The 26,690-nt window shown below is 39.7% G+C and overlaps 1 protein-coding gene across 1 annotated transcript in view; it reads right to left on the reverse strand.

Moving 5' to 3' along the window:
• The window catches only part of SLC9A9 (solute carrier family 9 member A9), a 174,276-nt gene that overhangs the window by 2,383 nt on the left and 145,203 nt on the right, over positions 1-26,690 (reverse strand). The window lies entirely within an intron of this gene.

Here is a 26,690-nt window from a genome sequence, read left to right on the forward strand (position 1 = left end):
ATATAAAATACTATCTCTTTATGTCCCCCCACCTCCCCATTACTGCATACGTTCACCTGTCATCAGTCTTGTTGAATGTTTTTCAGTAACAGGAAAAAAACAACCTGAAAACTCCCCCCAAACCCAAACCATCTGATGCTCAAAATCTGTCTTGAAAGGGTATCAGGATGGCTGAAGGGAACGTCATGGCATACATAATGCAGCAGGAGCTGAAACAGGAAGTGTACACTAGATTGTCTCCTGATCAAATTGCATAAAAAATATCACACTTGGAGCAAGACACAGAAGAGTAAACAGGACAATTTAAGATGCCATTTTATCAGCTAATTTATGTCAGAACAGTAGCAAATGTTTTCTTAAACACATATCTTTAGCCTTTTGTAAAATCAATATATTTCTTCAACAGACAAAATGTATTTCATCAAATATTAAATTCCTTTATCACTGGGAGTGTAAGTAAGTTGTTCTCTGTAATACCTGATCTTCAGCATTCAATGCATTTCTTTTCCACTTCATACATCAACTCTTCTCTACATAAAATTATGTAAGTTAGGAAGAGGCTTTATGCTATTGTCTCATACCTGCCTTTCCAATCTTTTTTCCAGAAGTGCTTTATTGAGATAAAAGAAAAACCTGCTCATCTTGAGCAATTACATCATCTGCATGTCTGTCAATAGCAACTCTCCCATGAGTCCTTCAAGTTGCCTTATCTTCTCTGCCACTTTTACTCACAAAGTAATTTTCAGTGTTCTTTGGGAAGCAGATCTGTCAGCTATTTTTGCTGCTAGGGAAAATTTACTTTATTGATTTGTCGTCCCACTTTCTCTCCCCTGCTCCTTCTCTTGCTTTCTGGCTTGTGCCATCTTCCCCAGTCTTTCTCCCTGCCTCCTTAAACAGGAAAGGAACAAATGTAATAATAGTGATTCAGGTTCTGCAGCAATATTGTAGAAATACTGAGGAAGGAACACTGAGTCTTGTGCCTATCCACACCAGTGCCTCTTTTTCTTTCATTGTTGGCTGTTTATGGTATCACTGCTTTACACACAAAGCACAAATTCTTTATCCTGAAGAGATGTAAAATATGCTTTTGATCTCAGTTAAAAATTGCAAGGCTAAAGAATTTTAGATGTCCTATATGTTGCAGACATGGAAATTGTTTTATAGTGGTGCTTTTACGTGCACATTTTGTATTTATTTTTAAAAGTTAAGCTGCTTTCCATTTATTTTTTAAATTTAAGTCAGAAGATTGGGTGGTTTTTTCACCCAAGGTCATATACCGAGTTTGTGTGAAAAATTAAGTCTACTTCAGAAAAGATGGTGAGATCTTAATATAAATTCTTATCAGAACCCTGATCAAGGTGAGAATCTCATGAGATCTAATTGTGTAGGGAAAGTTTAGATTTTTCTCACTTCTGTTAGAGTAAAATCAAGCCAAACAGTCTTTTCTGATCCATTCCCAATTTGATCTGAAACCTCCAAACTGCCAGGTTGTTAAGAGCTATTATTAAAAAGCAAAGTATGAAAGCCATTAATTAGAGTTGCTCTGTTTTCAGCACTTCAGAAAAACCTAATTAAAAGGCCAAAAATGGAAATACAAGCCTCATTCTAGGTTTTTAATCTTTGGAAATATTTGCTTTGTTATTACAAACAACCTGAATTGTTTGAACTGAGTTGTCAGACTGAGTGTAAGAAGTGCAGGCTTGTATAGGAAGTTATATTTGATTGTACTGAGTTCTGTCTGCTCTGTCCTTTCATTCTTTTCCAGAATAATTAATTGAAGATGAATATTACTCTACCTTTCTTAATCCAGTGATGTCTGAGCTAGGCCTTAGTTGTAAGTAGCCTTATAATTTCCTAATGAGCACTTATCCCACTCTGTAAAAATGAGTCCTGTTCTGCCCATGGCAGCACAGAGCCTTGACCACACGGAGCAGGAGGGGCTGTGTGCTGAGGCAGACCATCTGCCCAGCCACCACAGCAATCTGCAGTCCCTTGAGCCACTACTACTTTTAGCGTAAACTTTTGTCTGGTGTGTTTCACTGGCTGGTGTTTCTGTATGTGGATATTCTGAAGTTGAGTGATTACTCCATTTTGCAACAGGTTCTCTAAATCCCCTTCATTTTGCATTTGCTCTGACACATTCATTGTGTGCTGTCCGTGCTTCTGCTCTGAAGCCTCTTGAGATGCAGTTTAAAGTGAATGCAATTTTCTTGTGCTTGTTGTGTTGATTCTGCAATAAATTATTTATCTTTGTTCCTTATTTAACTAGTTATTATTCAGCCCACTCAAGGAACTTAAATTGCACTGGCCTATTTTTCATTGTTTTAATAACCTATGCCATAAATGTTTCCTCTTTATAGTTGACACAGTTGCTTTATAGTATTACAGACATAATCACATCGTTTAGGGCAGCATAAAAGAGGAAGAAAAATCAGTGTGTGCAGTGCTGGCATTTCAAAAGCATATCAGATGTGGGTCCTACAGCATTTTAAGGCTGGCAAGAAGCCTTATCACACTCCAGCTGCTCTGGTTGCATCTCCAGGGAGATTTAATTTAAATAGTGTAATAGGAAAAGGTAGATGTTGCACTAAGGCTGCTTTAAAAATTTGGAAAAATGAAGTGCAAGCCTCTTGGCATAACTGGGAAATTACAGTCAGACCAAATTGGTGCCTGCCCCATTCAGGGATGGGAGAAGAGAGCAGGGCAGAGCTGCTTTGCACTCCCTGGGCACACAGCCCACCCCAGGGCTGTGCCACAGCGCTGCCTGAATTAAAGAATGACATCAATATTGGAAAGGTGGCAACTGCTGAGCTCTGAAACTGGATTAAGGGTGCCAGTGTAGGCATGTGCGGAGGATTTTAATCCATGTGTGATGCAGGAATGTTACCATGCCCTGCTTTTATAATCAAATACCCATTTTCCCATTGATCTTTGGCTTCCACTCTCAGTTCACATACCCAGAAATGTTTACCCTGGTTTGCCTCATTGCTGTTTGAAACTGCCCAGGCAGTTTCAGTCTTGCCAGGCGCAGTTCTCCCTTTCTGTCTCACAGAAACCAGGCTCAATATCTAAATCTGTTTCCGCAGTCCTGGTTCAGCTTCTGTCTATTCTGAATTTGACTGATCTGATGTCCTCTTTACTCGAAGTGCAATGTATTTAAAAATAATCTCATGAAGATTTATCAGGAATCACACCATGGAATTGTGCTTTTTTTTTTTTTTTTAGCATTGTCTGAAACAAATATCTATTATTGAAATCTTCCTCCTGTGTAGCTCCTGCTTCACAAAGACACAGGTAACCTGAAAGAACATTTTTAAGTGAGAAGTCCCAGGTAAATTTGAGGAGAAATGCTACTGCCATCAGCCATATTGCAGAATGTTTAGCTTTTCCATCATACAGAAAAACTGAAGGTGTAAAGAAAAGTTGTGACTGAGTATTAGGATCCACAATCAGAACTTAAAAATTTCTGTGGCCACACTTTAATTGACATGTTCTGTCAGATTTTGAGGATGCTGGTGAAAATCACTATTTTTGTTAAAAAAGGGTTACCGTGTTCAAATAGAGAAAGATATTCTGCCAGAAATGTTGTGGCTGTTTAGACTTGGACTTCAGAGTTCACTTTCCTTTTGTTGGAGGAGCAGAATCCTGGCCCAATCCTAATCCTAGCTCTGCTGTGAAAAATATCCTAGTAAGAGAGAAATAACTTGCTAGGGGGGACACCTGCCCCCCAATAAACCAAACAGAACCACACAGAATATCAAACCCAAGCACCCCACCCACCCCCTCAGCAAAGCAGCAGCTGTGGTCCAGGTGGAAATACATGTGGCAGCTCTGGAAAATCCTGCATTTGGCCCCAAAGGTGGTTTGCCTTTTGCCTCATCACATAATGGGGGCTCTGTAACTGCAGGCAGACCCATCTTCCCAAAGGAAAATATGCTCACACTTTATTTACTATTAAAAAGCACCAAAGTATAGGAATTCTTGTGCTGCTAATCAAAATTACATAGAATATTTTTTCAGAGGATGTTTTCCTATATCAGACTGCTATAAGGGCACAATTGTTGCATATGTTGTTTGGTATTCTTCTGCTAGGTGCTATATTTCTGCTGCAGGCACGAATCTCTAGAAGTCAATGTCACCACACCCCAAATTCATCCTTTGTGCGATGTTTTTAAGATTTCTTGAGCTTTTTGTTTTAGTGTCCTTTTGGTGAATATTTTGGAGTCTCAATTTGTAGATTACTTATGAGTTTTTAATACTACTTTTTGTTGTGTTTATGAAGAAATATAATTAAGAAAGGTATGAAAGTAAAGATGTCACTTCCAGTTTTTCAATCTATTTTCTGTGATAAAGAGAAATCACATTTTGCTCTTTGTTAGAATTCAGTTTGTGCGTGGGTTTTATTTAAAGGATGATTTGGTATAAATTACATATTAGCCTAAAGAGCAAACGTTTCCATTTTGGTGGTGTTTGACAGGGAGCAGGCAAACCATGGAACTTTTCTCTGGCTGAGCTGTGCTCGTGGCTGGCTCCTGCCAGCAGCTGACTGAGATTGTTGGGGTGCTGCAGAGCACAGCCTGTGTGCAGGACTGAGCTGGGGAGGCACAGAGACATCACCAGCTCTGCCGGGCATGTGCAGCAGATGACAAATCTGCCCCAGAGGAGGAGAGGGGTTTTAGGGGAGCTCTCCTCCTGGCTCTTGCCAGAGAGGATGCTCTACATGCTCTTGTGTACCATGGCAGTTGTAGAGGATGGGGATGGTTGGACAATTGAGTAACGGTTATTGTGGATGTAATTGTTAGAATAACAGATGTGTGTTTGAAAAACCCGTGAGATCTGTGGTGATTTAACATGTAAAGATAAATTAATCTGCACTGTGGAGAAAGCTGAGGAGGAATCACTGAATCTGGTATAAATTACATTTTAACTTATAGCTGTTACTATACAAGTTCTTTGTAACTTTTTAAAATCTGTTCAAGGAGTGGTTAAAAAAAATTTAAAAGTCTGCTACTGTTGTAACTTAAAATACTAAACAATTGAGGATAAAAGGAATAATACTGTAGCTCTGCAAAGTCAAATCATCAGGTCTCTTTTTTTTTTTTTTTAAAGATTCATTCTTTCTGTCTTTGTCTTTCTCATGTCTGAAAACAGGGAGAGGAATGAAAATCAGTATTAATCAGATCTGGTTCAGTCTGTATTTATGGGAAAGTCTGTCTGACTTAATTCTTAGGGTCTGACATTATATCTGGAATTTAACTCTGGCTTTTTTGCAGAATAGGGCTAAAAATTTGCTGCTTTCAACCTTGAAACTGGAAGCATTGCAGAGATGTGGGCAACATGGAGGAAGTCAGTGGAACTGATCTTAGTCACATCTTTTTATCTATAAGTAGCTGCAGACTGAGAAGTGGCTTGTTCTCTTATGTGTGCTGAGTAAAGTGTCTGGGGTATTTGCAGACCACAGTCTCAGCTGACAGCTCCCTGAGGCAGAGCAGAAAATCAAGACACCTTACTCAAGTTATTTGAAGTCTATTATATCCTGAATATAACGCCTCCACGTAAGTAAAAATCAGAGACCTAAATGGAAACCTGCTTATATAACTGATGAGTGGTAATGCAGCTACTCTTGAAAGTGGAAGGATAGAGCATGCAAAGGGTGGAAGAATACTCATATAAGATTAAAAAAGAATATATGAAGAGACAAATTAACATTAGAAGGAAGTTTGGAAAATGCAGGCTACGCAAGGCAGATAAAGAATAGAAGAAAGACTTTCCCTGGCATCAGTTGTATAGTAACAAGAAAATGTTACTTGTCTTTTTTTGTCTTCTTCTGACCAAAAACTAGCAACTGCCCCTCAAAATAGCCTTCCAACCCTCCCCAAACAAAACAAGCACTACCACCCCCACCACAAAAAATGAAAACCTCAAACAAATGAAAAATACCAAAAAACTTACAACCAACTAAACAGCACCACCAGAGATGCATAAGAGTCAGCTCCACACAGCAAATAGGTGAGGCTGCTGCGCAAATCACATTGGTGTTCAGGATATGCACAGGACTTTTCTGAAAAATGTGTGTGATGTTAAGTTGGCATCATTGGTATCCCCCTATTTTCAGACATCTTTTAGCAGGTTATCAGGCAGACATCTAACCTGCCAGTCTTACTTTTTCATCAGCAAAGAGAAACGGCCAAATCCAAGACTAACTCCAGCGCTGAAAGGAGTCATTCATAATTGGAATGAATTGAGATTAGGATGAGTTTCTTTCCCTTTCTGGACTGTAAACAGTTTAAACAATTCAATTAGATGTAGATGCCCAATAATTAAGTAAAACTTGGTGAAATGAATTTCACTTCAGAACATGAGGATATAGAATTCCTAAGGCAAAATATAAGAAATCAAACACAATGTTCTCCATACCAAGGAAACTAGGAGTGTATAAAAGACATCCATTTTCATAATAAGAAAGCACTACATTAAATACATCTAGAAGAAAAAGATAAAAACCATATAAATTCTGTGTAATAAGTATGGCACCAAACCCAGCAAAACTGTAAATGTTTAGCTAGTGAGAACCTGAGTGAACATGGGATTCATAAAAAGAAATCTGACCTTGGAAAATTTAAAAGGATTTCCTGGCATGTTTTAAGGCATAGAAATTTCTCAGGACATTCCAAAACTGCTCTGCCTGTACCTTGGCAATAGGGTTTATTTTCCTACAGAAGAGGAATTTCTGCATTTGGTACATTTAACATGATTACAGAATGGGAGATACCATTGGTATGAGTAAGAATAATTATTGCATTAGAAAGGATGAACTCTGTTGTGACCTGGCTGTGCACAGGCCCTTAAAGCCTTAGGAAGTCTCTGGTGCCAGCTGCCTCAGGTGAGATCACTTTGAAGCTCTTCACTTGAAGTACAGCTTTTGTATAAAACACTTGAACCCTGGTGCTGGCAGAGGGAACTAATTTAGGTGCACAGGCAAGTTAGCAGGGCTTTCTGCACTCTGCGTGGAAGATTGCTTCATGAGATTGTCCTTGGCATCACCATCTGGCAGAGAAGTATTCCAGAAAGCAGATGTGTGAAGAATGTAAACTGGCAGTGGTTGCACCCCTTGCTAATGACAGTTTAATACCAGTGGCACCACAAATCCAATCATTTGCAGACTGCAGAGAGAATAAACCTTAAAAATTAAATGCAGTGAAGTATAAGTACAAATTGTTTTTGATCAAGTAAATTGCTTCAATATCACAGAGGGGAAGAGAGAAAGTCTGATTTAAATAAAGTGAAAGCTTTCAGAAACCTTTCATCAATAAATTATGTCAGGTAAAATGAATCTGCACCAAGACAGCTCCTGAGGAGATAGCAGTGGTTGTAGTGTCTCTACCCTGTAAAAGGAGAACCTTGGGAGCAGGAGGATGATGGAAGTAGAGGGTAACAAGAGAATAATCTGAGCAAGAGTTTCCAAACCAATGGGCAGCATTCTGCTCAAACTAAAATACTGCAGTGAAAGCAAAGCAAGGAAATGGCTGCTAGAAGTCTGTGAGTACAGCTGGACTAATAGCCTTGCTATGGGCCTCTGGTGATGGAGAGCTAAAGCAAATGCACCAAAATTATGTGTAAAGTAGAAAAAGAATTATTTGGCATTTTTCAGGAAGTCAGATGAGATATTTAATCAAATACATGAGATATAGCAGAATTATGACAGTTAAAATAGTTCACAGATCTGTGGAGAGGGTTTTTGAGAAATCTCCAGCTTCTGCATTGCCACAAGTCAAAGAATGCTCTCAGAGTTTAAAAGGTACAACTTGAAAGGAGAATACAATCCCTTGTGAGAAAAATCCTGTAAAGAACTTCTTTTCTTGCAGAATTTAATAGAAGGACAAGCAACAAATGTGGAAGAAGGCTTGGAGGAACAATATCTCCTTTATTCTGATGCTTGCTTGTTTTTGTAAAGATAAAAAAAATAGAAACAAAAGTGACCGTTCACTATATATTTTAGAAAAGAAAGTCTGTATAAAGATAATTGACTCTCTCTTTCTTTGTCAGAAGACTGGTATAAAGAATAAAAAATGAGATTGGTGTCATGTCTGAGGGGAACAGTAGATCCAAGGAAAAGGAAAATTCTGAGAAAGTCTCCAAAAAGCTGTTTATTACAGTGGTGAGGATAGACTGGAGTGCTACTCTCTTAGTCCAGTATGAGTGTACAAACAGAACTTGTAGTCAGGGCTGTGTGTGCCCCTGTGGAATGCAAAAGCAGCATCCCAACATGAGCTGTGCTGGGTGAAGCCCTTGAGCGAGCTGACAGCACCTGCACAGCTTACAGTGTGCTCATGGAAATGTAGCATTGCTTGTTGTGGGACTGTGAGAAACCAGGCTCCTTCCAGACATGGAAGTAGATTCAAAAGCTGTGTGGCAAGATCAGGACATGGTTAGCATTTTGCAGAAGTGTATTTTACTCAGTAGCATGCTGTACCTCTGGGCAGATTGGTAATGACTAAGAAGTGCTGGGACTGGCTTAAAATAAGCAGTCCTTACATCTCCCTGTGCTGAGAGCAGAACAACTTTTGTAAAGTCCTGCTAATACAAGACTTTATTTTAATACATCCTCTGAAAATCTCTACTCCTGTGAGCAGATTGGTCCAAGGGCTGCATTCAGATTCTCCAGCAGATTTTTCCAATGTGTAACCCCTGTTATAGGCACAAGTAGCTGGTTGGGTGAAGTTGAAACTCTCCAATAGGCTTCTGAAGAAAGCACATTAAGAAGGGGAGGGCTCTGTGTTGAAGATGTGAAGACACATTGCCCAGGAATAGGTTTTGCTGTGATCCAAAGAAAGCAGCCTTCTGGCAAGCCAGATCTTTGCTGTTGTAAGGATATTTTAATACAGAGAAAGCCCTCACAAAATAATGTTCCCTAAGAGATATGGAAATTCTAGTGCAAAGAACAAATGAGGATAATTAATTATGGCTCATATCTAAGAATAAAATAGGTTAGTGACCATGGAAAGAAATATGAGGTATTTATTCCAATATTAGTTTAAAATTCTGAATACATGAACCAGAATACTTTATGAACAGTGCCAGATTAAAATAACAGAGGATACATATTAAGAGATCAAATTACCTTTTGATCAGCAGTGATCAATGTAAATCAGAAATAGGAAAAGCCAGATCTTCAGCCAGGGTGGCTCATCTCCCTGCTCCTGTCCCTCATTAGTCTTGGGGCAGGACAATTGTCTTGAGAGGGCCTGAGGTTTCCTGTGAGCCCGTGAATGCTGGCACGCTGTGAGTGGGGACAGTGGGATGTGATGGGCAAAGCTGGACAAACGTGGGGCAGGATGTGGCTGGGGACAAGACAGATTTCTGCAAGTGTGAAAAGTGACTTCTGTGGTTGGCATCAGTCCCTTGTGTTGATTGCCAGTACACTGCACACACACACACTGGTGCTGCCCCTGACACAAATACAGGCTGTGATAGAGGTGGGGAAAAGTACAGTACAGCGTGAATGAGCATGAGGTTTTCTCATTCTGTGTTTGATCACAGGGAGGAAGTCACTTGTCAGGGTTTCAGTCATGAGCTGCTCCTAATACAAAAGCCACCAATATCATGCATGAGCAGGTGTAGCTATTCTATGAACATGATTTGGTTAAGAAAGACATTTATTGAGATCACTGTTTTTCTTTCCCATCTTTGACAAGTCCTGTGATAACTCCTAATCTAGAGTGGATACCAAAACTTTGAGTTTGCCACTCAGATTTCACTCTTGTAACTTGTTTTGGTTCCAGACTCTTTCATAGTAGTTCTTGGTCCACTCTCGGGTAAGCTGATTAGTCAGGGATTTGAACTAAATTTCTGCAAGACGTTAGATTATGATTTATAATAGAAATATCTTTGATTTCTCAGTAGGAAATAATTCAGGGTTTAGATGCCAGACACTTCAATGAAAAGTCAAAGTTTTTCCAAGGGCTTTTTTCATTCAGTTGAAAGCTGAGTTTTCAGTTGAAAAAAAATTTGACCATCACATTTAATACAGCTTTGTCTGACTTATGGTAGTAGTCAAGGACAGAGATTTGTAAATATTTTGGATTGAGGATGGCTGTGTATGTCTGACCTCAGTACCAAACAAAGTCTTTGAACCACTTTTGAAGGAAAAGGGTAGTTCAAGGACATGGAGTTACATGGAAAATTGGATAGAATGCGATGTGTTTTTAACAAAAGCCAATTGTGTCAGATTAGACCAGTATCTGTCTTCGATAAGAACTGTTTGGCTGGACAAGGTTGAAGTAGCAAATCAAGTCTATATGTGTAGTTCTGAGTAAGGCACATAAGGTACCCTGCCTCACGGGATATTACTGTTTGAGAGAGACAAAAGGGAATAGTGTGCATTTGAAGACAGATAAGAAATTAATTTCCTGTTTAGCCAGCTTGGGTCATCTTAGAAAGGACCTGTAGAAAGGTAAGGGAGAGCATAAGGGGTGTGCCTCAGGCCCCAGTCTTGGCAACAGAGGACTTTGAATCTGGTGGTGTTGCATGGCTGTCCTTTGCTGTGTTTGTCAATATCAGTTACTATAAAATATGTTATGCCCTCTCTGTATCATTCCTTCCTTGATTTTCTTATTTCTAGTTGTTTTTCTCAGTATCACGCTGATTGTCACTTACAGTAAAGCACTCTGACACATGAGAAGTGCCTGAGACGTGCAGGTTTCCTCTCCTGTCACTCTGGGGCACCAAGGCATTGTCCTGTGAACCTTCTCAGGTGAGCAAACTGAAAGGAGCCTGTGACACATGAAGTGGAAGGAATTTAAGATGCAGAAAGGTTTATTAGCAGAGCACTCTTTTGACCTCACAGTTTTGACAAAGAAACACTTAAAACATCATATTGAGAGGCAAGCAGAAGACTTTTTAACCTGAAAGAAAAGATGACAGCAGATTATCTTTTATGGCTCCAGTAACCTTGTCTGAATGGTTAAATCAGCCTTCTGTGCTTGTGTAAAGATGAGATGGAACTTAGAACAGACCTATCACCATTTTGAGATTGTGTGTGTCAGGTTGTTTTATTGGCCTGCATCTCAGCTCTGTCACCGAGGAACCTGAGAGAACTCATTCAGTCTTTGGCCAAGACCTGCTGAGCTACATCCACGTCATGTTCTGTGCCTCACTTCAGCAATGCACAGAAAATACTCTGCAGTTTCCTTCAGGAATTGAGACTGGCAGGTCCCAGCTCCCAGGTAGCATCTGTGCTTCTGCTGTATCAACTCATTCTGGTTTGCTCAATATTGCATGGTCTGTACCTGCAGGATTTGACTTTCAGTTAAGGCATGGTTGATCCCTGTGTGTGTGTGAGATAACATTATGGGGCAGCCTAGCAAAGGGCAGAAAATTCAAATACACAATACCAGTACTAATAGAAGCCTGATTTTCTTATTGGCAGTGTAATGCTTTATATGAGTTCAAATAGCTAAAAGCTATTTGAACTCATATAAACATTTCCATTTTGAATGTTTTTTTGGTAACCAAGGGACAATTATTTTGGAATACACTTGTGATTCACTTTCTTCCCTCCTCCAGTTCTAAGCCTGCCCTACTGATCCTTGTCTTTTAGATGCCAAGATAAACTATTGTACATGTGCATTTGTGCTTATACCATGAAAATTAATGTGAACTTGGAGGAGTTGGGAGGTGATAACAAGGGACAAGGAACAGCATAATTGGATGAATTTTGCAACTGGAAGATTCTGACCCTCTGTTAAGCAAGCTCTAGATGAAGGGGTTAGGAGAGGAGGCTCATCAGCTTGTCATATTGTACTGACTCCTGACCTTTGGCTGGAGAGTTGGCAGCTGAGCAAAACCCTCAGTGGGCAGGAGGATAGAAAAAGTAGTAGCATGTGCACTGATCACTCAAACCTGAGCAAAATAGTTTTAAAGGAAAACATAGCCTTTGTGGATAAACATTGGTTTGTACCATTGTGTACACTGCATGCCGAATGAAAATAGTAGAGATATTTTCTGACTTTTGGAGCTGAAACACTGCAGCTTTAGAAGAGCAAAGCCTTTAGGTGTGCTGCTGTTACTAAGAGTGGGTCCTGCTAAGGGGTTGTTGCCTTATGCCCTAGATTTGAGACTTGTTGATGATTTGTCATTCTTAATCCCTGGGGGTTCATGTACGCAGTTTGTCCTCCCTTTTTGTTTCTTCTTTCTTTTCACTCTTTGTCTTTTTCCCTGGCTTTTCTGCTTGACATAACTTTCACAGTAACTCCCACCCCATCATTCCTCTCATGAATTAAGGAGAGGGACATTAAGAATTGTCCCTCTACCTCTGCATCATCTTAGCACATGTTATCTACATATTACATTTTCCAGATAGCATGTTTTTTGTGTTGTCCCTCTCACTTCCACTGAGTTTTCTTAGACAAATGCTTCAGAAAAGCTTTAACTAGTTTGAGTTCCTTAAAGTGTTATAATATTATATTAAAAATATACTATGTAATAGAGAGAAGTATAGAAAGAAATTATCTGTATCTCTGTATGGTGTTATGTCTTGCAGGTTGCTGTCCTGTAGGGTGTGGGAAAACTTTGGTTTTTGTGCAGTGTTGAGCGCAGCAGAGCCTATAGTTTGTTACTGATTTTTCTGAGAACAAAGAGTATAGTAGTAATAATAAAAAAATAAGCTGATGATTTTTCATTAACATCGTGCAGGAGTTTTCCATCATGTTTATACACACATTCACTGTCATACCTCACCCCAAATGTTAAGCATAAAAAGAGATTTACAATTAAAATGGTGCCTACTCACCATTAAATATCAAAATTAAAACTAGAAAAAGTAAAAACTCAAACCCTAAGAAATAACTAACAATTTGGGTTTTTTTCGTTTGTTTGTTTTCATTCTGTTTTCTCAGTACCCTTTTACCCAGTGCAGGAGTGATTTCCTCAAAATGAGTTTCTCTTTGACTTTTGGGCATTAATGTGCCAATTTTCTTTCTGCTGCTGAATATTATCTGATCCTGAAACTGGCTACAGTTGAATTAATGTTGCTGTCAATCACAGCTGCTTATCTGAGTCTTATTGGGGCTGAAATTGAAAATTCCTTAATAGTGTGGTGTCCGAGCTTAGGTGTTTTCTCACCATGGCCAAATGGTGTTGTTCCCTCCCTCCTTGCCCTCTGCCTGCCCCATTCTGTGCCAGCTGCAGTGGGTGCAGCCTCTGCCAGGCCTTGGGTCAAACCTGTGCATTTGCCCTGCGAGGAGTGAGGGATGCAGGAAGGAGGTGTCAGCTGAGGCAGGAGCCAGCCAAGCTCTTCAGCTCTCGTCCTGCACTGCAGCAACGCTGTTGGTGCAGCAGCTGCTGGGAGGTGAGGCTGCCCTGGCACACATGAAGGACGACCCTGACCCAGCCTCTTTCCCTAGGTTTTGCAGGATGCAGCTTCCTTCTCCTCTACTGCACAGCTCCTAGGAGGTGTTAGAACCACATAATGTCCAGATATCTGTCCTCAAACGAACAACTCATATTAATAATTAATTTGCTAGTAGGGGTTGTGTTTACAAGACACTATAGTTTACATTGTGAGCAAAATTTGATGAAAATCATGCTGGGGAAAAAATGAAAAGAAAGCATTAAAGGGTGTTTGTAAAAAGTTGTAGTGGGAAATAGTTATAGAAAAGAAACTAAACCAACATGCAATTTTGAAGTATTGAGAAAGAACTCAACACTCTAAACCCACAATTTTCCTTATCTTTGTAATGGAGCTGTGTAAAGGCAAGGTTAATTTTAATAGTTTTAAGATTTAAACAGTGTTTATGCATAGCATAATATTAAGTCTAATTTCTACCCAGCTAAAGCATTGATTTCTGCTCCTTCAGAGAAATCATAAAACAAAGATAAAAGATCCTTTTTGCAGCTTGTTTCATGCCTCTTTTCTTTTATATTTGATATAACTAGGTTGTGTCACATACTCTATGGAAAGTTTGGTTTAAATTGGTGAAGCATAGCATAAGCCAAAGCAGACATGACTTCTGGCACAGGACAGTTTTGGTGTTTATGAAGTCTTGGGAATCTATCAAATGCCCAAGATTCAAAAATTGGAACCAAGGGGAAACAGTTTCTCTCAGACGGTTTTTCAGACTCCTTTATCTCTTTACAGTTCTGAGTAAATATCCTCAGGTTTTGATTCGATGGGATTAATGTAATGATTCATATGAAAAAGTTTGCAAAGTAGGTATAAGTTATTTGGCTCGTTTCTTGGAATCCCATGACGTTAGAGTTTTTGATGAAGACAAAGCATGCTGGTGGGTACTGGAGCACACTGAATCCCATTAGCCCACTTGTATGCGTGCACAGATGAATCTATTCACACCAGGAGCTGGTGCAGAACAGATGTTACCTTTGAAATATTGATTTGTTCATAGAGTTTATTTATTCTGTTTGTGCTATTAAACTTTGGCATCTCTCCAAAGAACTGCTAGACTGCTCAGACTTTTTGCTGTGTTTTGCTATTTAATTTGTTAGCTTTGGGCACATTTATATTCAGGGCTGTACCGCTGAAACTTTAAATCAGGTAATTCAGTCATTAGTGTCTAGTGCACTAAAGGTGTCCACTCAAGGTTTTGCCTGACTTTAAGTCAGTTTTAAAATATCTCTATGGAACCAGCGTGACTTTGAATAAAGATTGGGTGGAAGTTCTCCCCCTGCTTAATGGGGTAATGCTGAGAACAGGGGAAGAGAGACATTTCACAAGAAACATTACAGAGCAGCAGTCTCATAAACCAAACTGCCAGATGAAAATAGCAAGCCCATGCAACAGTCCTGCAAAGATGGTTTGTTCCCTTTCCCCTAATCCTGTCTAGCCAGTGTGACTGGGCAGGACTTTGTTCTGAAACAGGGATGCCCTGTGCCACTGCCCAGGCTGCAGACATCTCTTTTGAAAACAGAAAAGGAAGTAACTAATTTTTACAATCAGCGGTGAACCAAGTGTGGTGGTAGTTACATAATAATGTAGAAAAGGTAATGGACACCCTCATGTAGTTATGATATTATTTTGTTATAATTGGTCAGGGGGCGCAGTTCTATGGTCCTTGTTGATAAACCATTTTCTCAGCAAGCTCCTGAGCCTCTCATTTTTTGTGTTGGTGCTATGTAGTGTGCACAGGAGTTATGGAACTCCATCTGCTGAGGTTCTATAAAGTCTTTATGAAATATGTTTGTGAAACTGATTCTTTGGGATATTTGGGTGTTGTCACAGTCAGCACTGCATCACCTACATGCCAGACCCCAAAGTGCCTGTGGGACAGCTTTGAGTTCTGTAGTAACAAGGCTTAGTCATAAAGAGACTTTAGAATCCTGATGAGTGAAAATTCCCTGAAGCTACTTAAAAATGAGCTGCTTAGAGAGGGTGGGAAGCAAAAGTTCCTCTCCCTGTTTAGCTCTCTGCTCTGGGGGGCACTCATCAGTGGATCTGCCTTGGGTTTTGGACTAGAGTCTGGTGTTAGATATTCTCTGTGGAAAGCACTGCTGCCTCCTAGAACTCCAGACGCCTCTGGCCCAGGGGAACAGAGCACATTCCAAAGCCTTGTTTCACATTTCCTTTGCCTCATCCAGAGTTGCAAGGTTAACCACAGTGAGGGCTCCATGGCATTTGGTGATATCCTCTGAGGGTCCCATCTGTGATAGTAGTGGTGGTACTATTTACCTATTTAGATGTGAGCCTCAATTTTCCTCATGAAGCAAAGACAGGCTTCAGTGCATTCATCTCTCTGCTTCAGGGACTGTTTAATCATTTAGACAAGGTAAAGTTGTTCTATTGTGAGAAACCAAGAGAACTCTGTACCTGAAGGGGTTTTCTAAAAATTTGGATTCATTCTCTGATGCAAACATGTGGCTCTTTATGCCTGAAATAGCCAGTGGGCTCTTCTGGGGTGGGGAAAAGCTGCCCTCAAAGGGTCCTGTCCTCTTGTGAGCACATCTGTGGAACAGCAGCAGTGGCAGCTGGCAGGGCATGCCAGCCTGCAGGCATGCTCCAGGATGGCAGCTGGGTTAAAGGCTTTGCCTGCTGGTGGCAATACAGACATCTGGGCCAGGAATTTACCATCACAGAATGTAGGTGCTTCTGGAAACAGTTCACAAATAAAGACTAGCATGTCTGCCATTTAGATTGATAACCATCACCATTTGTAAAGGCTGGGAAGCTTTTAACTTATTTTGGACATTTTCCTGGAAATTACATAACTCTGGTATACTGCTTCTCATGCCCTTGTATAATTTTACTTGGGTACACTGAAAGTGTGTTCTTGAATCCAAGTTTTGTTCCTTTGAGTTTATCCTATGAATCATGCTATAGCTCTATGAAACAAGCTTACAGCCCTAAATATATCAGGAGCATAATGTATATAAATATTACTTTAGCTCAGCACTGCAACCATTTTAGAGAATTATTTACACAGAGAAGCACAATAATATAAGAAATACATCATGTGAGATGTCTATGCAAATCAAGTCAGTATATACCAAAAACCAAGAAGTAATTGATGCCCTTGGGTGACAGACTAAAGAGGAAATAGAAAAGTGAGAAATAGCATAGTAAATCTAAATATTATTAGAATTAGGAAATCTGTTTAGGATATCTGCCTGCAAAATGGAAGAGTATTCTATGGAATTTTATTTACATTAGTTAGCCAAGAAGGCTATTTACTGTGCAAAAATGGCAGTTATTCTTTAACTTTGATTTGGTCTTCTCTGTTTTCAAATGCAGCATGGTCCAGTGCTGAGTGCACTGATTTCTGCAGGCTTAGATGCTTATCCAGAAGATTATTGTCAAGTCATGCTAAGGATTTCCTGTACTGAAAAAGCCAGGTGTGTGGGGCATGGTATTTTGTAATAAAGTGGGCCCTTTCCCAAGGTGTTATCTGCTTTTTTCTTCTTAGTATCCAGATACACCTATCCTTTGTGTGTTTGAAACTGGATACTAAGAAAAGAGGCTGTTGGAGTCAGTAAGAAAGCAAATACATACAGAACCTCCCCCCCCCCCCGTAGCTAAATGAGTATTTTGGGGAAAAAAAAGTAGCCTAACAACTCAATTTTGCTCACGTGTGGTTGTTCTGCTGTAGGAATATTTTTTAGTCATCTCAGTGTCGCTTTAAAACATTTGGCAGGAGGAGTAGTGCTCTGCTAATTAATCAGAAGTAGATGGACCTGTTCTCTCAACATGTTCTGTCTTTAGAAGCCTTCTCAGAGCCTTCCTTCACCGGCCAAGGTCTGCCTGCTCTGTCCAGAGCCTGCTCCCCAGCAGCCAGGGCTGTGGAAAGGAAATATCCTACATGGGTCAAGCTGCTGAGGAAAGCAGAGGCAGCTGCTAGCACTGGAGACCCTGTGGTCAGGTCAGCATTCTGGTCAGTCACAGATAAAACAAACATCCTGTCTGTAGCTTTTTCCTGCTAGTTTTTTGCCTTTTTCTGGCTTCTGTTCCAGGCACTTTTCTCTTTCCCCACAACTCACTTTTTAAATGCACAGGTAATAGCTTTTTTTTTTTTTTGACATTCAGAATTACATTCACAATTTCTGCATTTAATATACTACATTGTAACTGAGGACTAGTAATGTGTTTTACTCTTTTTTTTTTTCTTTGTATCTAAATGAAAAAATACTTTAAAAATATGTTGACCTTTGTGATTACTAAACCTGAAATTTGTTTTGGATGTTTTTGCATCTTGCTTTTCTCTGTCAGCTGAATATTGTTATGATTGAATTAGGTTTGTGTGTTGCATTTCAAATGTATTGTTTTGAATACACTTTGGCTTTGTGGATTAGTTATAACTTACTCTAGCTTTTAGAAACACAAGAACTGATGCCCCTGCTTGATATCTGTCCAAGGAACACCAGAAAACATGCAAGTTTCTACTCTTGAATCAAAACATCTTTTTAAATTGTAACCAGAAATATGTTTACAAATCTCCTTCTTTGCTGAAAGCATATTCTTCATTGAGAAAAAAATCCTTAGTGTTGTTTGACAGTTACTACAGTATGAGTAAACACAAAGATCTATTTTATTTTTCATTATAGCTTGGATTTACTACCAGGCATCAGATTTAATAGTAGGGACTTAACAGCTTGTGCATTAGGCAGCATAAAATTTTTATCTAGCATTGCGGATTTATCAAATAATTCAATTATATTTGAGACAAATTTTGTCTCTCCTATGAGAAACCCTCAGATGCCTCTACTCAGGACAGAAATTAAATTAGTACAGTGGTTTTACATCTTAATTTTAAAAAAGTGCTTAAAATTGAAAATAATTGCTTGATACCTCATATGTGAAGATAGTACTTATCTGTCCTCTATTCTGAAGTTCATGAGATGCCTTTTACACCTGCCAAAGCAACAGGACCTAATTCTTCATATGGCAGATATCACTGCAGGTACAGACAGGCCATTGTGCTGTGGTGAGAGGGAACAGTGTCCTTGAGAAACTTAAAAGAAAGTTTGTCTTCCAGAAGGTCTTGATCTGGTAGATAAATGTTACTGGATCAACACTGATGATGGCAGCATAAAAGAAATTACAGAATATTCTGTGTTGGAAGGGACCCATCAGGATCACTGAGTGCAGCTCCTGGCCCTGTACAGGACAGCCCAGAATCCCACCCTGTGCCTGAGAACCTTGTCCAAAACCAGTTCTGAGCTCTGCCAGGTGCTGTGAGTGCTTCCATGGAGAGCCTGTTCCAGTGCCCAACCACCCTCTGGAGGAAGAACCTTTTTTCTAATGCCCAAACTAAAGCGCCCCTGACACAACTTGAGGCCATTCCCTCAATCCTGTCACTGGTCAGCACAGGGCAGAGATCAGAGTCTGCCTTTCCTCTTTTCCTCATGAGGAAGCTGTAACTGCAGTGAGGCGTCCCCTCAATCTCCTCTTCCCTGGCTGAACGTAAAAAAGTGACCTCAGCTGCTCCTCACATGGCTACATATGGCTGGTTTGTTTTAGATTGGCAGACAGTACTGGCTTCTTCACAGAAAAATGACAAATGAAAGGGCAGATGGGGAAGACATTGCTCTGGGATTCTTATCATGATATTAGATAAAATTCAGAGCTCCACCATGAAGTTCAAGATAAGGGAAATAAATCTAGAATACAGTAAAGATACCTCAAGGTCACATAAGTATGTCAGCCTACTGTAAACATAGAGCTTTTGAGATGAGATTCAAAGATAGCAAAACAGAGAAAGTGTCATAAAATGCAGATTAATAGGAGCAGAATATAAGGCTGTACCAAACTTTTTAGAATTTCTTCAAGATCTAGGGATGCTAGTTAAGAACCAGGGCTTGGATCTATTTAGTTAATCTATGAACACTCTATGTGGCTAGATAAATCAGGTTCTCAAAGACCAGAATTTTACATAAGCTTCACTTTGTTCAAAAAGTTGCCAGTTAATAGTTAATATTTTATTTATCTGAGTAGTGAAAGCAGGTGCATTTTACTCCCTTTCTTACTACCTGTGGTACTTTAAAGGGTTTTCCCCAAATTAGATTACTGCAAAGAAAATAAAAACCTGGTGAGAGCTGAAGTGAAAGAAATGCACAGCACCTCTCGAGTATCAACAAGTGCTTACCTGGCTTTTCCAGGACTGACCAAGGCTGACATTCCAGCTGCAGAAACCAGTTAATCATTCCCTTAGAAAACATATACATAATTTTTCCTCCCTTACTTGGAAAGAAGAGTGAGAAGAAAAATGTACGGTAATCCATGGAAAGGGGAAAAGTCTAACATGAATTTTCAAACAGCTAATGAAATCATATTAACTTTTGGGAACTGATATATTTTTAGTTATTGTAAGGTGTTTGTAGAATACTAAAATGTACTTTGTGTTTGTCATGAGCGGGAAAATAACTCAAATCTTCTAATGCTGGCAAGTGTGTGCAGTTTGGGAAGGACAGCTGCTATTAATTTTTTTTTTCCCAGTAGGAAATACTCTGAAGTCATCAGGCTTCCACACATAAGTAGGTCAAGAAAGACTTCTTCCAAAATTTTTACTTTTTAGCTGCAAACAGAAAACTATTCCTCATTTTTATGTCCAAAAGGCCATACTAAACCTGACCTGGAGCTTGTGTACAGTTTTACTTGACCTTTATTTAGAATCCCTTCTGTTAGAAAATTGCCTTTTGTTGTCACTAAAAATACACTTCACTGTCACCCTGAGTCAGTACTCAAAGAGAAAAGCTTTCTATCCAGTATAGAGGTGCAGTAGAATCCTGACTTCAGTGATGTCAGTGGAAATGTTTTCAACTGTTCTGATACTACTAATATTTTCTTCCACCTACTTTATTATGTCAATTGCTTTCCTTACACTTTTTTCCCTTTTTTTTCCTCTGGGTCACAAAAAACTCCCATTTTTTAAATGGAGCAGCATATGTGTTTGTAGATATAGAAGCATTCAGTTCTGCATTTATGGAGTGGCAGATTGTGTAATTGGCATTCTTCATCACTCCCATCTTTATGAAAGCAATGGTATTACTTTTGCCTCTCCTCAATTGTTTAACATGTGCACAAAAGCAGAATTCACAAACTTGCTTCTCATTCTGTTATTTCTTCTAAATATCACCCTATTTATTTTTGCTGCCTGCAGGCAGCACAGTTGATAGCATAAGAAATGCTCACTGGCCAGTTTTGTGTCTTGCTTCTCTCATGACAGCAAATCTGATGAGAAAGTTTTGATAAGAGCTGGAACAGTAGCAAAATAGAGACCTATGAAGTCAATGTTTTCTTTCTTTCTAACAGTTTAAAACAGTCTAGGTAATTTTTTTCTCCAGACTGTCTTCCATACCGTGAACACTTTTCCTTTCTATTGGCAAGTACTTTTATAACTACTACTTGTGGAGAGAAAAAAATCCTTATAAAAAGTGTGAATCATCTTTGAAATTGAAGTTGCAGGTGCAATTTACTGTTACTGCATCTGTAGAAATGAATATCTGGTACTTAAAGGCTCTGTACTGTGGGTTATTCAGCTACAAAAAGGGAACAGGAATATTTATACCATACACGCTTTTGAAAGAATAAATATTGTAGGGTCATTTGAGACTTGTGCTGACAGATTTTTCTTACACATGCATTAAAGGCCTTTGGTTTGAAAATTGCACCCAAAGAGGCCCAAATCTGTGTGTATTGAGAGATAAAAAGCTTCCCTTGACTTCACTAGTGCTGATCCTGTTCCCTGCATCTTTGGCAAGTTACACAGTGAAACTGCTGAGATTCTGGGCACAGAAGACCAAGGTCCTTTACCGTGCAAATCTGTCATATGCTAAAATTTGTGGTAAGTAGAAATTTCCTGAAGATTCTTCTCAAAAGTTCAGGGTATTTCTAATTCAGCAGTTCTCAAATATTTAGTGTATTTTGTGAAATTTGACTCTTAAAATTAGAGCCATTTTTAAAGGGGAGAAAAAAAAAATCATACAAGTTGGTCAATATTCTTGCTTTTTATGTCCAAGCAGTATTAACAAATTAAGACATATAGCAGCAGCATGAAAACAAACTTGCATAGTGTTTTGACATGTGCATCTCATGGAAGGATTGCTAATTGGTGAAAATGCCAATCATTACAGAAAGTGATTCATGCTCAGGGGTGGATGATATCTACTGGTGCCACATGGCATAGAATCAATGCTGTGGGAACCAGTCATGACCAATATTTGAAATATTTGGGAGAGATTTCAGCATTCAAAATTTTCCATAGAAATAAAAAGCACAGAAAAGGGAGAGTTGGTTTTTAGGGGAACATTGGTGTAAACAAGAATGAGAAATTGCTGAAAGAAAAAAAAATTGATGTATCCATATTTTAATTTTCTTAAAAAGGAAAAATGATGCCAATTGCCCACTGTAGGCAGTGGTGTTGAAGAATCACTACAGAGAGTCACCAGTCACCACGGGAGTGGTGTGGTGTGAGTGCCCAGCTGTTTGATGGCAGCTGGGGTTCCCTAAAGCCCTGCCTGGGGAGAGGGTGGTGCTGCCTCTGGGACACACAGCCTGGGCAAGGCTGCTGGGGTTCAGTGGCTGTGCTGTGCTGTGCTGGGAGAGTGTGGAAAAGGCACTGGGTGAGCCAGAGCTCTGCTCTTCCCCAGACATTCCCCTGTGCCCTCAGCACTCAGAAATATTGTTGTGCATCTTATTAAAAAATAATAAAATAGCACATAATCTTTGCCCATCCTTGCTTCCCAAGACTGGAGACAAAGCTTACCTCAGCGTCTGAGGACCTGTCAGCCCGGTGAGGCAGGACATGGTTTGGTTGTTGTGCCAAAGGTCATCCTGACTTGTCCCTTACCCTGTAGCTGCAGTGCTGTCCTGGGTGCAGCATCCCCAGGGCTCACAGGGGAGCATCCCTGGGAGCTGCCCCGGCTGCCACAACAGCCCTGCACTGCTGGGAGCACACAGGCCAGCCTTGGCACAGCCATTACATCCAGGAAAATACAGAACTTGCTCTCCTCTGTCAGGGATAAAGAGCAACCGAAGTTTCATTAACGGGGCATTATCAAGTGCTTGTGAACATCATGAAATAGGCTTCCATTCACTCGAGGTTAACAATTTGCCTTCTCCACTGGCTCTTAGTCACAGCCTGTTGGTGTTAGAGCTTACAATTTGCTAAGCAGGGGCTGTGCTGGGGTATATTTAACTGAAGAATGAGAAACCTTGAGAGATGTGCACTTGAATTGTAAGGATCAACATTTTAAAGTCTCTAAATGAAATATAAGTTAAAATATGTCATAGGAACAAAGTGCTGATTTTCAATTGGAGGACAACAGTGCTCTTGGGGGTTGGGGTAAGGAAGAAATTCAGCTACTTTTAGTGTTTCACAGATTACCAAGACAATTTTGATAATGGGGTAGTGGGCAGAACCTTTTCTTCCTCCTTTGCAGAGAATTCTTTGCCTTGGAGATTTTTCCAGGTACTAGAGAAAATACCTCAGTGAGCTTTTCTGAATTGCAAGTTTGCTGGCTTGTAATTTTCAGGCTGGAGGAGGAGAGCTGTGTTTAAATATGTGATCCTGTATTTCTCCCCTTATAGATCAGTTCAAAGTACTGTGATTTGTCCTAGTGAGGAAGAGAGGAGATAATTACGCTGGTGGGAGGCTTTGTGTGTAATTATGGAAGTTGCCTTCCACATAAATAGAGAGGTTTTGAATGCCTCATTTTGGAATTGTACTGTATTATATGTGACTTAACAAATATTTGTGAAAAGGGTTGTTCTAAGTTTTCACATATATCTAATTCATGCCATTTAACATCTATGAAACTTAAAAAAAATATACTGCATGCATATGTATAATAAAATCTGCTTGTAGCACTTCAAACCAGTCATGAGGCAACATTAAAATCTGAAAATGCTGTAATAATACTGAGAAAATGGATGATTCCAACAAAGATAGTGAATCTATGAAAAGAATACCTGTTGATTTATGGAGATCTTTTAACTTACAGATTAGGGCCGATCAAAGTCTTGTTTCTTCTATGCAGATGGTGTTAGTAATTAATGGATGACATGCCATAGTTTAGATCAGTCCAGTAAGGCCATGTAGGATGATCAAAAGGATGAGATCTCACTGATTATTTTCTTTTTGGGGAAGATTTTACATCACTCTTACCACCCAAATGAAACAACTGGAAGGAGTCACCAAGGAAAATTCTGCCCTCAGAGCAATTCTAAGGCAGAGTAACAAACTCCATCTGTGCTGGGTTCAGCACTTGGAGCAAGAGCTAAGTTATGTCAGGAGTCATTCAATTCCATTCATTCCAAAGAGCTTATTTTGGATTTACTTTTTTGTTGGGCCATTTGTTATTTTATTGATGCTAATACAAGATGACAGTGAATTGTGTGCTATTTTTGCATGAAATGAATCTATATACTTTTCCTGTGTGCTGTTTTTACAACAATTTGTGTAACTGTAGGGGTTTTTTTTTAAACAGATCAGAACAGTTACCTGTGTGCTCTAATGCCATGCCTTTTACAAGTGTGGTCGATGTACAGTCTAAGGGGACTAGCTGAAACTCTTTGTGAAATCACTATACCTCCTGACCTTCCAAGCTCTTTATCATTTACTGTGATTTTTTTTTTCTGGAAGACTTTACTTACCTCTTTTGTTTCCCTTCCCTGAAATTTGTGCACTCTAGCAGCAGTCATCAAAACTGCAGGTATTAAGGCACAGGGTACAGAATCACAGGAATCCAATAATCTCCTGACTGTGATAGATCGTGGCTCATGAGAATTAGTCTTGAGCATTGTTTGATAGTTACAGTTTTGCACACAGGAGCTCTCAAAAATACTCATTGCTGAGGAACTTACACCCACCACTGCAAGCAAGAAGAATTCAAATGAATGGTAATGAGAATTGTTCATGCATCAGAAGGGGGAAAGAATGCAAGAAAAGTCATTTCTCTCCTGGAGCAGCCTGTCTCCTTGACTGTCAGGAGAAGGAATGCATACCTTAGGAAATCAGTCTTCTCTTGTTAATTCCAGCTGAAATGGCTCAAAAAGGTTTCTTCCAAGTGTTTTGACAGAAAGTACAGAGAAGGATAAGAGATCTATTTCTCTGGTACTTCAGCTGGAACTAACACAGGAAGGCTTTTAAAAAAGAATATAGTGAGGGGGCTCCATAGTCAAAATGGGAGCTTATGCATTATTATCCAAGTTAAAATAAAACTTCTACATCTGAAAAATTCAAAACAAAATAAAAAGAAGGAAAATTTTGCTGAAAAATAGAGGCCTCTTAAGAAGTGGAAGTAAGGACTTCATCCTCTTGTCCAGTGCCTGGAACAACCAGGGCTCACAAAGGTTGGTGCTGACAGCATGCCTTACGAGAGGAAGTCAGGAAGATCCTCATGCATCAAATGCAAAGCAAATAAGCATTTTAATTCAATCTGTCAAAATTAATTAGAAACAAGATTAAAAAAGCTCCTCACAATCAGATGAAGCATTAGCTTGTTAACATTAATTCCCATTCTGTTGTTGTGATAAACTGAGTCATAGCTATTTGCTTTGCAGCTGATCAGCTGCTCTGCAGAAATTTTGAGTAGAAAATATCTATCTGTAGTGACAAGCATGGAGAGGGAGGCAAGGTCTGGCTGCAGCTTCTGCTGCAGGAACTCCCTCCCCACACTGGAGAGCAGCACACCTTTCAGGGAAGGGGATGGGAGAGGGTCCCTAGTGTATCTTCTGAGGAACTCCTGAGAAAGCCCTTGTGGTGCATTTGCCCTGAGCTCCCCAGGCTGATCAGATCCCCAGCTTTTTGCTTGCAGCTTTGTTTCACAGCTGAACTCCCTGACCCGTTCCTGGCTGTGCATGCAGGAGGCAGCAGCTCCAGCCTGGCACAGCTCTCAGGGTGGTTCAGGTACCAATTCCCTGGCACAGGGAGGCAGAGCTGGCTTGGGAGTGTTTGGGCTCATTTGTGTGGAGTGGGGCTGCCCCTGTGTGCATGAAATCATACCCCAAACTTACTTCAGGCCTTGTGTCAGGTTTGTCTGAGCAGCTCTGCAGGGATGTCCCTGGACACCCTCTGTGTGCACTCTCAGATCTGCTGTGTGCCCAAGCTCAGTGCAGTGAGCTTTGGTCCAGGAGATGTCCATTGTCATCAGACCTGTCTAATACTAGGAAAATATTTTAAGTGTGTCATTACTGAAATAGGTAGCAGATTACAATTCTGTGCTGCACAGATGATTGATATGTTAATAGAGGAAGTCTGAGAAAAAGCAATCCAAGGCATAATGTTTGTTTTGCAGTTGTACCATAATGGAAGCATCCATGTACTTATGCTTAAAAAATAGATCTAGCTTTTCTATGTGCAAAAGTAAAGCCATCACCATAAATTCATGGCTGTTTTGTTAAAACTGTAGCAACAGAGCCTAAAGCAAAAACATAGAGAAGGAGGTGTATTTATTGCTATGTAATAGGTTAAAGTAGCAATGTAATTTTCAGCTGTACTTTGTGTGCTTGGAAAAATTGGTGAACGTGCATAAAAGGAGCACAGTTGGCATTTTACCCTGTTAAGAATAAACCACAAGTCACCTGCATTATTAGCCACTAATCTCCTTAGGCTCCTAATCATATCCCTGCGCTGGGAAGAGACGTATCAAAGTGGAGGATGCCTTAGTGTCCCTGTAATTTGGAAAGGGTTCTGAAGATATTGCATTTCTGCCTTATTTCCTAAAGTGACATGCTAAGTTAGTTGTCCTTGTACAATCCCTAACTCATTGAGACAGCAGTGAGTTCAACCAAAAAACCCATCATGCTGCCAGGTGAGTTACTGGCCACTTTTTTTACATAATAGCCTAGGTGTTAAAGCACTGATCTGTGAAGGGAAAGATCAGGATTTTTGATTGCTCTTAGCCCAAGAGGGTTTAAAACTGCTGTTTCTGTTTCCTAAAAATATCCTAGCAGGCATGATAGAAATCAGCCTGTGTGGAGGCTCTGCTTTCTCTCTTCAGTCCTGCTGCTGAGGTTGTACTGTTGTGTGAGAATGCAAGTTGGGGAGATGACAGTAGAAAAATATTGCATTCAATGTGGACTGCATATGTGTTATATTTTAATACTATTCTTTCCTTATATTTTAAAATCTAAGATATTATTGAATTGACAATCAAAGATTACTAAGCATAATACTGTTTTTATACTGCCTCTTTAAATTTCTGTGGCAACTTATGGAACAATCTGGAGTAGAGTTGTTTTATCT

The sequence above is a fragment of the Ammospiza caudacuta genome, chromosome 11 (assembly GCF_027887145.1).
Source record: "Ammospiza caudacuta isolate bAmmCau1 chromosome 11, bAmmCau1.pri, whole genome shotgun sequence".
Classification (NCBI taxonomy): Eukaryota; Metazoa; Chordata; class Aves; order Passeriformes; family Passerellidae; genus Ammospiza; species Ammospiza caudacuta.